Below are 14044 nucleotides of genomic sequence, written 5' to 3'. Positions count from 1 at the left end.
GGGAACTCCCCAAACACAAAGAAAAGACAGAGACATTTCCAAAGGGGGAAGACAGTTTTAAAAGCAAACGGAACTGTTTTAAGAACTTCATAAGAGCTTTACAAGCAGTAGCGCAAACTTTAGAGACTTTTGGCAAATTATTTTTAAAAGTAAACATCCTCAAACATGGCCGGCAAAAAACCCGAGAAGGATAAGCAAGCAAAATTTAAGCCTTCTTCAGGAAGTCCGAGCCCAGCTGGTCTGGTCAGCCAACCGGAAACTACCACAGATATTTCAAAGATGTTAGTGGACTCTTTGCGCCCTCTGCTGGAACAAATGACAAATATAAACCAGCAACTGACAACTTTAAATCAGAACTTTGCAGCCCAGCAGCTCCAGCTAAGTGAAATTAATAAACAGAAAGAGCAGACAGCCGAGACGGTGAAGGAGGTCGATGCCAAGACTAAAAAGGTTAAAAAACACGTGCAGATGTTGGAAAATAAGACAACAACTGATGAATCACAGCTTTTGCAACTGCAAATGGAAAAAGCAAGCTATGTCCTGAGATTTCAGGGGCACCCTGAAACTAAGGGGGAGAATCTGAAACAAGTACTGAGTGATGCCTTGGCCCCGATTGCAGATTTAAAAGTGGAGTATATCCAAAGTGAGATGGATGTGGTTTATAGATCATATCCAGAATATATAAAGAAGAAAAATCTTCCTGGGGAGATAGTGGTCAGGTTCTCCAAAAGGCATGTGAGAGATCAAATCCTGAAAGCTACATCAGGAACGTCCCTAAAAATCGAGGGCAAGGAAATAAGAGTTCTGAAAGATATTCCATTTGAAATTAGGAAGAAGAGAAAGAAATTCAAAGACTTGGCAAGTTTTTTACAAACAAACAACATCCCCTATAGATAGCTGGTACCCAAGGTCATCCTCTTTAAGATAAATGACAACAAAGAAAAATTGACACTGCTACTAAAGCTCGAGAGTTTCTGAAGCAGCAACTTGGTTCTACAGGAGAGGACGGCAAAGAAGACGATGACAGTGATAAAGGAAGTGACAATGACTCTGATACTACAACTTCCGAAGAAGACTGACTCACAACGTGGGGCAGCTGCCCCCAAACGAGACTGTCAATTGAGGAATAGAAGGGGGGAAATGAGATGCTGAATGACACTGAAGTTTGCCTTAAATGGATATTATTATTAGCGGGTCTTTCCTGGTATTTCTTGAACAGTTATTTTTACTGGTTGCAATAATATAAGCATACATATATTGATCACACTCAATGTAACTAATAATCTCTTTAATAATTTAGCAAATTAATAAGCTTTTGTAATGGCCACCACCTCTTGGTATTTTAGTGGTTTTCTTTCCTTTCTCCTGTAATTTGTAGATACCCTTCCTTGTTTCTTTGTAGTTTATAGAAAATGCAATAAAAATATTCCTTTGGGGTTTATAAAATAAAAATCTCCATGAATTTCCCAACCTGGAGTTGGCAACCCTGTCTCCTTCCCAGCCAAACATCAACCTGCCATTATCTGCCCCTCTGATTTCAGCTTTGCATCTCCTCCCCCCTCCCTCCTGGAGATCAGTTGTAATTCTGAGTAATTTCCACCCCTCTCCTGAGATTGGCAACAGTGGTTCCCCAGAAGGGAATGGCTGGTTGGGAGGGTGAAGTCTATGGCATTATACCTGTCTGAGGTCCTGCCCCTCCTTTAACCTCACCCTCTCCAGGTTCCATCCCTCCAATATCCAGGAATTTCCCACCTGGAGTTGACAACCCTATCTCCTTCCCAGCCAATCATCAACCTACCTTTATTTCCCCCTCTTTTCAGCTCTTAGTGTTGCTTTGGGTTTGGGTGGATTAGATGGCCAACTCTGTTGTGTACTTTTGGTGTGACAATTTGGCGGTGGTGCAGGTCATCAATTCCCTCACATCTGAATCAACTAGGATAATAGATTTGGTGCAAGTTTCACTCTGCATTGTCTTCAGCTAAATATTCTGCTTCTCATCAAGTATGTGGGGTTAGTAATGGGGTGTCCAATGCTCTGCCTCATAAACAGATGAAGAGGTTTCTGGCCCTGGAGGCTGACTTACAGTCGGCAAAGATGCCCCTTGAATTGTGGCAGCTTGGCGAGTCAAGGCATGCAGGGCAATTGACTTAGCAATAGCCCATAGTACCAAAAAACCATATGTGTGGTCCATCAGTTTGAGGCTTTTAGGGATGAGGTAGGGCTTTGGAATGATAGACCAGCCCTGTGTACCATCTGATGCAATATTGTGTGATGTTAAAAGATAAGGGTTTATCAGTTAATGCGATTAGGGGACAATTGGCTGCTTTGGCTTTTGACAGCAAAGCTCGGGGCCTTTCAGAGTATATGAGTGATTTTTGCCTGCATAAGATGCTGGAGGGGGTGGTACTGGGAGTTGGGCACCTGCAGGGATGAACAGCAGCCTATTTCACCTATGGTGTTGATGAGTTTGCATCAGGTCTCTGGAGTGACACTCCAAGTTCAAAATTGCCCTCTTTCATGCAGCAGCTCCAAACGCCTTTTTGTGCGCTTTACACATCAGTGAGTTGGTCAGGCAGTCACATTCGGACAAGTCTGGCCAAGCTCTCTGGGCTGGCAACATTAGATTTACAGCAGATCAGGTGGTTATTTGGATATGAAGCTCCAAGATGGACCAGTGGCATCATGGGGCTGAAATTAAGCTCACCCCTTACTTTGAGAAGGACCTCTGCCCAGTTAAGGCCCTTCATCAGTATGTGCTGTTGTATGGTGAGGCCACTGGCTGCCATGCTGATTCCACCCCTCTTACTAAATATCAGTTCTGGGCAGTGACAAGCCAGGCTCTGGCCAAATTGAAGTTGGGATCTTCAAAGGGCAACCCACATGATATTGGCCCACGCCAGGGGCTGGGTGACTCACCCATTTCAAGACACGGAAGGGGACAAGGTTGAACCCATTGCCTTGACTTTCACTTAGTTTGCCCTTACCAGTTTATGGTGTATATAGTTACATTTAAAGTTTAATAAAGCTGCCCCATAGTTATTCCAACAAACATGTCTGTTTCTTTGTTCCGACTGTGGGGACAAAGGCAGGATACAAATTTTGTAAATCATCATCATCATCATATACAGAGGATGCCAATATACTGGTGCAGCTCTGCAAGTGATCTCACAGACGCAAAAATCTGGGGCCAAGTTTGAATTAGGAGACATGTATAAGCATCCCCAGTTTTTAGTATCAAATTAGCCTTGTTAATTCATGCTTTCACAGCTGTTACATTAGCATTCCAAAAGAACTTTACCATCTCCTTGAATTTTCCTTCTGCATATCGAGGATAATTGAATGTTAAGGGATTCAAAATTTAATTTTTGCATTTCTTAACCAAATCTACTCAGCGATGCCCTGTGCTTAAGAATTAGCTGCTGGTGAAGGTTAAGATGTTTACAGTCAACCATTTTAGCTAATTAGAAACATATGTAGTTGATGAAAGTATGGGTGAAGGATCTTCAAAACATATATCCCATAATCAATATCTTCAACATGATTGTCATTTTTCTGTTGCAAAATAATAATATTTTGGATGAATGGAAAGCTAAATTGTAGGCAGTTTTCTTTCCTCTATTTTTAGAAGCGAGACCATTGTTCACTTTACACATAAGATTGCCCCAGATTCAGTACTTGTCATCTGCAAGTAAAAGAATGCAGGGAAATAAAGATCTGAGACCCTGGAGAGCTGCTTCCAGTCAGAGCAGGCAGTACAGGACCGAAAGTCTGATAATGCTGTCTCAGTGTAATTTATAGGGCAACTGAAGCAAAAATAGACTACAAGCCGTCAGGAAGATTATCCATTACAACACCACAGCTCACCTTGCTACCGAATTCTGTCACTTTGCTCATCAGCTACATTAGATGAGATTTATTGTTGTCATTTTCATCTAGACACAAAGGAAGGAAGTTCTAGAGATATTCCAGCAAGGCTTCAACAACTTTCACCACACAGAACAGGTCCAAATATGTGATGGGCACATAGGCACCTCACTACACCAAAAAAAAATATAAATGAACTAATTGCCGTATGTTTCTACCTGCTTCCAGCTACCACCCTGAGCACATCACACAACCTATAGCTCTACAGCCACATTCTGCTGCTGTCCCTCAGACAGGAACTCATTCCTGAAGGAATTTCATCATGCATTCTTGGGACTACAATATCAATGCAATGAAGAAATCAGTAAGATAAACTGGAATGCAGAAATACTATTACATGACCTAATCACATCAGTTATACCATCTAGGGCTCATTTACATGCTCATCTTCCTATATGATATATGCCAGCATTTGCCAGCATTGCCCTTCTGATGTCTCAAAATGAATAAATGGACACAAATTTGACATTAAACATTTCAGTAGTGATAAACCAGTATGAGAACATTTTAACCACCCTGGTCACAACAAATGTACTTCAAAAGTAAACTTTAAAATAAAATTACGGAATTAGGATTTATTAATGTGTTACACACATCCTCTTCACGTGGTCTAAACCAGGACACTGGATTTATGGCACATTTATGTATATTTACTGGCTTAGCAAGACCAACTACAATCATTAAGTGCCCCCCCCCCATGATTAGATCTTAACTCTCCTAGCGGTATCAGTTACTCTGTACCGCACTGTAACTTTTACACCTTGCTTCTTTACATTTCATAATCTCTTGACCTTGCTGTTTGTTTGCTTGTTTCATCATATCCTCATACATAAAATATCTGGAAATGGAAATATGATCATAATCATTTGAAGAAAAGGTTAGTTTTCCATGAATTTCCTTAAAGTCCCACTTAGAAATGGGGCAACCCCACCAAGCAAGGAAGACTAGCCTCAATACTGATTCAAAGCATGTGCTCTACCACTGAACCTGGGGCCAAGTCAAATACACTGAAGCATTTCAAGTCAGTCTCCATATACAACACCACATGCCTCAGACTTGAATGGAGCAGAGCACAGTGAACAGAAGGGCTTTTTTACATTGTTTTAATTGTGTTAATATAAGAAAGTGTCCCTTTAAAATACAGTCCTGGAAGAAGCTTTAGAAGGGCACAGGCCTGAGAAGATTTTGAATTGAACACCATATCAAATCTGTTAATAAGTTAAAACCATTTACAATATCATGCATGTGCACTGCATTGTACATATCTAGTTTTTATTTCCAGCATACCTCCCTGTAGATTTAAACTGTAGATTTACACTGCAGGGAGATAAACTGAAAATAAAGCTGTTTGATATCGAATTGACCACCAGAGGGAGCAAACACATGTGGAACAGGGGGGATTCGAAGAAACAGAACCTGAACAGTAAGTAAAATGAGAATGCAGAAAAGACCATAATTATTCCCAGTGCCATTTTGGATAGAGAGACATCTAATTTTGTTAAAGTATTCTACAACTGTTCATGTGTCTTGCTTTTTCATAACCAATTTGCTTTCATAGATTTACTAACAAAGGTATCATCTATGTGTAATTAACACAAATGCCTCGTCTATATATCTAATAGCCAAGGGTCCCCTGTGCGTGCAGATACTTATTTCCGCATATCTGGGGCACATGGAGGGTAAAGAGGTTTTTCTGCACACTTGGGGCAATATCCAGGTGTGTAGAAAAATCTAAAATGTTTTTAAAAGTGTAGGGGGAATACTTAAATCCCCCCAAAAGTAAAACATCATTCTGTGAGCCACGGGAAAAGCAGCTGTCTCTGTTGCTGTCCACTCCACCACTAGGACTGCCGGGAAAAGCCGTTGGAGCCACAAGGTAACCCATGGTGGCAATACCCATCCCAGCTGCTGCTTGGCCTGCCGCAGCAAGACCTGTCCATGTTGCCACAGGAACTGTCCCCAGGACTGCCAGTAAACAGGAGGATGGTAGGGGGACTCCCAGGGCCGCCATTCTTCTCCCCCCTCCCCCCCGCACCTGGACTCCTGCACCTCATCAGTGGCCGCCGTGGGCTTCTATTCAAAGGAGCAGCAGCACTGGAGCAGTGGCTAAGCTCAGTGGACATGCAAGCAGAGCACTGAACGGCCGCTAGGTGGGCTGTCCCACCAGCTTTTTGCCTCATATGCTTTCCCCCCCTTTTTGTTTTAAGAAGCAACTTTGTTAGGTAAGGGAGAGGAGAAAGCAGTACCGGCAGCAGGAGCAGCAGCACACAGGAGGAGCGACCAAAGCCCGCCAGCCACCAGCTGCCCCACCTGCCTCAACCATGATGGATAGGGCTCGGGCTCCAGCAACATTTTGTTTTGGGTCCCCTCTTGTATAAGCTTATTCTTTAGGTTCAGGTTAGGGTTATACTACTGCAATGTGGAAGTGTCTAATTAGGCAGCAATGTGATTTGTAGAAGGAAAGACTATGGCAAAATATTATCAGTTGATTTAGACATGTGATAGTTTTTATTAGCTAGCTATCTAGCTATGGTACAAAAACCTCTAACAAACAGTGACCTCATTCCATTACACAGTAAAAATGCTTTAACTTTTTTTTTCATTTTTTCAGGAGGACTTTTTGACCATTTAGTTGAAGATTTACCTGCCTCTGGATTCACACAGCTTTGATGGATCTGTGCTTGCAGAGGATTATTTGGGTGTACTGCACCTCCACTTGCACTGAGTTATGTTGGAGCTCTGAAATGGGCCGTCCCCTTTGTTAATATACTTGGGACTGTTGCTGTACAATTTTCACAGTAATTGCCACATAGTTAAAGTACTGCAAAAATATAGCTTTCTTTGTATTAATTTAAGAAGAGTTTACTGAGCTCCCTAATGTAAAACAAAATAAGATGTGCAGCAAATTGAATCTGGATAATTCATTATGGGCACATTCTTCTACTTTAGCAACAATATGTGAGTTTTAGTATAGGGTGTGGTTCAGCCCTAACCAGAATCTGAATGCTCCAGATGGATGCCTTTGGGGACAGCCCTAGGACACAGTGGATTTACTGAGACTAGTTTTATTGGAAAAATTAAGGGTAATCCTGTATAGTATGATCTTGTAATCCTGTATAGTATGATCTTGCAATCTATTTGACTGTGAGTTTCTGATACATCAGGAACCCATGGACTTCTCCTGGCATCTCAGTAGCTGCTTGTCTTGACTTATTTGGCACAGTTGATGCAATATATTCCAGCTAATGCACAGGCTTCTGGCTCCTTCAGATGAATCTAGGATAGCCAGCCCCCAGGTCCGAGTGGGGGATCCCCTGCTTTGAGAGGCTTCTCCCCATCTCCAAACAGCAACATCCCTGCATGACACAGAAGTGATGTCATCATGCCGGGGACATCACGTGGGGATGCTCTGGTTTGATGGGCAGAACTCTATAGTTTGAGCGCAATTGTACCATAGAGTTTTGCCCTCAAACCAGAGCATCCCATGCAACATCCCCAATGTGATGATGTCACTTCCGCATGACATCATTGCATCAGTGACATCCCATTTGGATGTTGCTGTTTGGAGAGGAGCCTTGCCCCCCTCCTGAAAGGCTCCCTTCCTCCCACTGCTGGTGAGAGGTAAAGACCCAGCAACCCTAGATGAATCCATGGATTCCCCCAGATCAATTAGAGCAATCAAAATAGCCTTCCATGCTTCTCCTCACACCCGTAATATGTAGAGTCAAACGTTGGTGGGTCAACTGGAGGAAGAGGTCTTTTCTGTTGTCAAAATCCAGTTGGACAAGCTGCTTCTGTGAACCAAATTTTCCTCTCAATATTAAGAAAAGCTTTTTAAGTTACTTACGATTAAGTGTTCCACATGCCATGCAAAACAATTACCTGGTGCTGTATCGCTACAGTTTCAGCAAAAGTCCCAAGTTCTGATGCCATTCTACACAGAGTCAATGCCTGAAATCCATTTATTAGAAGATGGAGGCTTTAACTGGGCCAGTCCAGAACCAAAAACTGTACCAGACTAACAAGTGTGATTCCATATCACATCAATCTATTACATGTTTATCCTGCCCTTCCTGCAAAGGCACCTGAGTGATGTGCATATTTCATGCTTTCTCCATTTCACCCTCCCACCCAATAGGTTTGGCTGAAACAGCTTTTATAATTAGGCAGCTGGTAAAACACTCACTTTTAATGTTGGTCACACCCATTTTTAAATAGGGCTGTTATCAGTGTTCATGATATCAAAGTTCAGGTTATCCAGACTTGGGAAAAACCTTTCCCCCAACACTGGATCCAGTCACTGTAGTGACTTTGGATGTATTAGAGAAATATATGAAATTTGGGCTCAGTGTTGCTCTTCGTCACATTATATACATCTACTTATTATATTTCTAACTTGCCCTTCCTCAGAAGAGCTCAGAATGCCATACATGGTTCAATCTTATTGTGTCCTCAAAATAATCCATTCCAGTAGTTTAGGTCAAAAGAGCTTTCATAATTAGGCAACTGCTGAAACACTCACTCTTAAGGTAGGTCACTCCCATCTTTTTAACAGGGATGTTATTAAATTCATGACCACTCAAGCTTGATCGTTTCTGGATGCCTTCGGTCAGCTCTTGCTTCAACGGCTCCTGAACAGGGTAGTGTCACGGCCATCCCATCCTCCATTTCTTAGCCAGCCAGCCAGCCAGCCTACCTTCATTTGCACTGTGAGTTTCAAGGTTTATCAGAACTACCACATAGACAGCAAAGCCAGCATGAATCCTCTGGTCAATCAGGTTCTTCATGCCAGCTATAACTACCTGTCCTTGGGTTCTTATTTCACCTGGAATGATGTAGTTTCATTTGGGTTTGCATCCTTTTTTTCAACATCTGTCTAGGAAGAAGCACAAAGAAGCTGACCTTCCAAAACTGTCATGGATGGAAAGCTCCCCTGCCAGATGTCCAATAAAGCAGATCAGGATGAATGGGGGAATGGAACTTCTGCCATGGTCTTTGCCCTTCAGCTGGAGAAGGTCACATGGATCATGTGGATCCTCACATGTGTGTGACTTCATGGAGACTCACTACCTTGATGAAGAGGTGAAGTGGATTAAGAAGGTGGGAATCATGTGACCAACCTGAAACATGTGGGTGCCAGCAAGGATGGCTTTAGCAAGTACTTCTTGGGCAAGGCCTGCTACTGAGCTGCCAGGTGCTAGCTGCCTCCAAACTCCTACTACCAACTTGTCCAGCTATGTTGTTCTAGTTTTTTTTATAACTGACATTAAATAACACTTGACATTAAGCACTAAAAAATCATGACGACTCTGACTGAAATTCAAGGTTCTTTTATGTTTTCTTCGTGTTTAGGACTAAACTGTAATCATCCTTCCCCCCAACATAGTTAATAAATTCTGAATAAATACTGCCATTAAAATTATGCCTTTTTGCATCAGTTGTATATAAATGGTTAAAAAAATGTTTAAATTCCTTAAAAGAAATACAAAAAAAAAAAAGGGAAAATGGCTTAAAAAATAGACTGGATGAAAACAGTGTTCCCAACCAGGTGCAAAATTAAAATAAATGAATATATACATATTTGTACATCCCCACTTCTCAAAGGCTTATTAGCAGAGCTCATAGAGCTGTTTGAGGATCCTATTATAAATGGCTAACAAAATGATGTCAAAAATACAGTACCAGTCCTTGTAGAATGTTCAGATGACAGGCAATCAATCATGTTTTATTAGTAGTTCAGCAATCTGTCTTTTCTCACACAAACAATTAAAACCAATAGTAAAATTAACAATAAAACAATGGTAAGACGCCATAAAACAGCAGGCAGCCAAGAATAAATGAAAAATAGTCCCAGATGGGGCTTCCCTAGTCACCTATAAGTCGCTGATACAAAGGAAAAGGCATCAAACACAAATGTAAGCTCTTGAATAGTCTGTAAGTAAAATAAGATTTAAATGTTTTGAAGAATCAAATAAAAATATAAGTGCTATGAAATACAAGTCAAGCACTGTCAAATACAGAAGTAAGCAGAAAATAAAAATCACATACGCATGAAACAGATTTCAAATTTCTCTGGTTCCCCTACTTACTTCTACAGGCACTTGAACATGTCTACATGGAATTTCCACATATGGCAAATGTGACCACTAATTTCAATATTCAAGAGGGTTACTAATAGAACATTTATTTCTGTGGCAGCAAAACTGAGTCTTTTCCTCTTAACCAAGTTTATAGATATTAACATTCAAAAAGATAATATTAAAAAATTAAGAACATCAATTATTTTCCCAGAGTTGCATGGGCATGACTGGCAAGAATAGGGAACTGAGATCCACACAGCACTCTTCATGTGTATGCCTAGCTATCACTTAGCCCTTTAGTTTGTCTGTTCACAAATTAAAATTATTATATTTATAAAGTCAACAAACTAAACATGCTTGATTTCGGGGAAGAAAGGCAATTGTGCACGTGAGTCATACACTTTTTTCTTGCAATTTCTCTCCCTTGGCCATTGCTACAACTGGTGTTTACCACATTAAGTACACAAAACTTTATATTTCACAATCAGCAACTTATTTGTGAATTGTCTTCTTGTGTTCCTTATGGATGTGTGACTCAATGTGTGTTTGTGACATCTAAACTATCCAGATCTGGACCAATTCACACATGCCCATTCTTGTACTGCTTCATTAGAAACCACTGTTTCCTTAATTTGACCTGATGTCCACCAAATTCTCACTATTTCTACGAGCTGGAGATTTATCTCTGCATTCCTTAGACCTTCATGTCCTCATTACTCACCAGGGAAGGCAGGTAACCAGAACTGATCTAGCTCAATTCATACACTCATATTCCCTCACTGTCTTATAAGAGTTATAGCTATTTTTCAGGAGAAGACTTAGTCCCTAGGCAGCCACTTGATGCTCTTACTGGCTTCCTTCACATGCTGTTCATGTTGTCTTCGCCTGAAAACAAGTGAGGTCTGTAGAAGCAGCTACTGCTGGGTGCAATGCAATGACCAGAGGACAGCTGCAGCAAAAAAAAAAAGTATGTGACCATGTTAACGTAATTTGTTAGCCAAATTGCCTTATTTCTTATCAAGCTTGGGGAATTATGATATTAAAGGACAATTGGCAAATAGCTGAGGGACATAAGCTGTGGTATGCCAGAGTCAGAATTCCCAGAGCTCGTGAATAGACGAGGAGGAGGAGGAGGAGGAGATTGGATGTATACCCCTCCCTTCACTCAGAGTCTCAAAGCGGCTTACAAACTCCTTTCCCTTACCCTCCCCACAACAAACTCCCTGTGAGGTAAGTGGGGCCGAGAGAGCTCTTTCAAGAACTGCTCTTTCAAGGACAGCTCTTGTCAGAACTATAGCTTGCCCAAGGTCATCCAGCAGACTTTCACATTAGCAGGAATATTGTTGGTGGGTGATACGTTACAAGTCTTACAGTCTTCTCTGTTGTGCAGCTTGGGCCTAGTCTAAGTTAGTAAACCCATATGTTGGTTGTATGACTGTAAACTGTCTCTGACCATTGCTTTAGAGTAATAATCATAAAGATGGCGAGACAGAAAGAATGTGAAAGTCAGCTAGTTGCCATGCAGAGACTGAAATATATATTTTATGTATACAGAATGTATAGAGTGCCGCAGGGGTCATTTCGTAGAAAAAGAGCTAGGGGGACTCATTAGCATAACTCATTAGCATATGCCACACCCCCTGACATCACCGGAAGTGTGTCCTCCCCACAGCCGGCGGCGACCTCCAGCGGGCACCAGCAGGGAGCTCCAGGCCCCGCCCTCCCGCACCTCACCCGGGGGGATGGCGTCCCCCCGCGTCCCCCCCCAAATGACCCCTGGAGTGCCGAAAAGAGATAAGAATCAGTGTTCAGTTTCAGCAGAAGGAAACAGTGTTTCAGACAAGCAAAGCACATAGCATAAGAAAACCTTGTGATTACTAGTGATATGACAAACGTTTTTTTGTGTGTATGATTTCCCACACCACTTCCAAATGATCAGTCCACAGCAGATAGCAATAGTGTTTATTATTAATCTCAGAGTGCATGACTTTGCACTCCATATTATAAATATCATTCTTTTTCTATATACATTGATGTGTTCATTCAGTTCAATCTTTACTATTTCACAGGCCCTCTGTTATCTCTCAGTTTGATGTTACCAACAAATTTCAGTAACATATTCTTTCCCTCAGGGCACAGAACAATACACCATATAAAGTGTCCTCCAGAAGGATCATTAAGAAATGCCATTGATTCTTGTATTTTCAGCACATGTTTCTCTTCTCCCCTTTAATTAGTTCCTAACCAGTCTAGTATGTTTATCCAGTGACTATGTTCCCACTGGTTTCTGCATGCATTCCAACTAAACTAAATAAAATGCTGTTTCTTCACCCAGCCAGCAGCGATGGAAACTTCGTTAACAGAGCCAGGGCTTGGGATGGTTCAAGCTGAAAGACTTGATAATTTCCAGCAGGATTGTCAAGTTAAATTTCAGTAGCTGCAGGGATATTCCAAAAGCCACAATTTTCTCTTAGGAGACTTCCAGCTGCAGCCATCATTGAGGAGACAGTCACATGATCAGACTCACTGAGGTCCGCATAGATTGGCTGAGATGACAGCTTTTGAAGCACATCCCACAGTATGCCAAAACATATCTTTTCTAGACACATGCCTAGGTCAGGTCATGGAAGTATGGCTGAAAGTGAACATAAGTGACTAAATGCATCGTGGCCACAGAAAGTCACAAGACTAGGACCCAAATCTTCAGAACAGAATTTTTGTGAAAATACTATCCAATCTCTTTACTCTTTCAGCTTGAAGAAAATGATATAAGAATTCATACAGAGAGATGTGATTTCTTTATGAGCCATGTGTTTCAGGATGAAGCAAAATATCTATGGGAAAAGAATTCTTTTCAGAGAAGGGAAGAATGTTGCAAGACTAAAAATACACTGGAAAATCCTTTTAAATGTTTCTGTTGTGAGACAGGAAAGATTTTCCTTAAAACATCTTTTCAAAACAGATATGCATGTCATTATATCAATTTGAACAAGGTACTCATTCAAATAAGGATTGCACTACATACAAATAATGTATATAAAATACACATTTTTTATTTTGTGAATGTTTATAAAAAATATGCCTATTGTGAAGAATTACCATTGATTCCATCAGCCTCTCATTAAATGTATTTACCTGTTAATATTCATTCAGAAAAGCGACGGCTAGCAAAGTTATTCAGGGATGAATGGAAGCAGTGCAATACAGATCTGGACTAAGAAGGAGAATCAGTGAAGCAGAGAAACACTGGAAGGTTGTGGCAAATAGTAGAGCTTGTGCTGGAGGAGGTTCTGGCTCTAGAAATGGCAAGACTGCCTACCAGATGGAATACTCAGTAGAAGAGAAACAAGGTCAAGGAGATGATTTGATTAATGTGGGGGGCTGTGAATAAGAGAGAGGTGGGTGGAGAGCTGTGTGTAAACAAAGTGCGACTGTAGAATTTTCTTTCAGTGAAAATCAGGGGCAGGCATTCCATAAATACATTTTAGGCATTCCACTAAGATTTTGGTGGGTTCCCATTTCTTCTGGAATGTAGGTTCTTTCTAGATTATAAGTTTATGGCATAAGAAATGTACAGCAGTTGCTCATTTGCTAAGAAAAATCAGACCACTTCTCAAGAAAAGTCATCCATCTCGGGAATATTTCATTTTTGCAGTACACAGCTCTATACTGTCACTAGATTCTTTTCCTAGCTAGAGAGCCAATTGTCACCAGGGACAATGAGAACTTCAACACAAACACAATTGCCAGGCAAACTTACCTTGATCAAACTTCTTGTTTACACACAAAGCAAACTCCTGGTTGGATTGCCTTGGCAGTTATTACAGAAGGTGATTCCAGTCACCATACCAAGCAGCTTTGTGCCTGCACAGTAACTGATTGTGATATAGAACTAAATAATATATAACAAAAAGCTGTAGTATGAGGCCACTTCTGTACTTCTATAGTCTGCAAATTACATTTTCCTGTTAACCTGAAAAACAATATGCATTACTAGGAGTTATAGTTGGGTCATGTAACTATATGAACTTATGTTTGTG

The sequence above is a fragment of the Gekko japonicus genome, unplaced genomic scaffold (assembly GCF_001447785.1).
Source record: "Gekko japonicus isolate JY-2015 unplaced genomic scaffold, Gekko_japonicus_V1.1 scaffold1080, whole genome shotgun sequence".
Lineage (NCBI taxonomy): Eukaryota > Metazoa > Chordata > Lepidosauria > Squamata > Gekkonidae > Gekko > Gekko japonicus.
The sequence above is the reverse complement of the archived record's forward strand: the minus strand, read 5'-3'. Positions refer to the sequence as shown.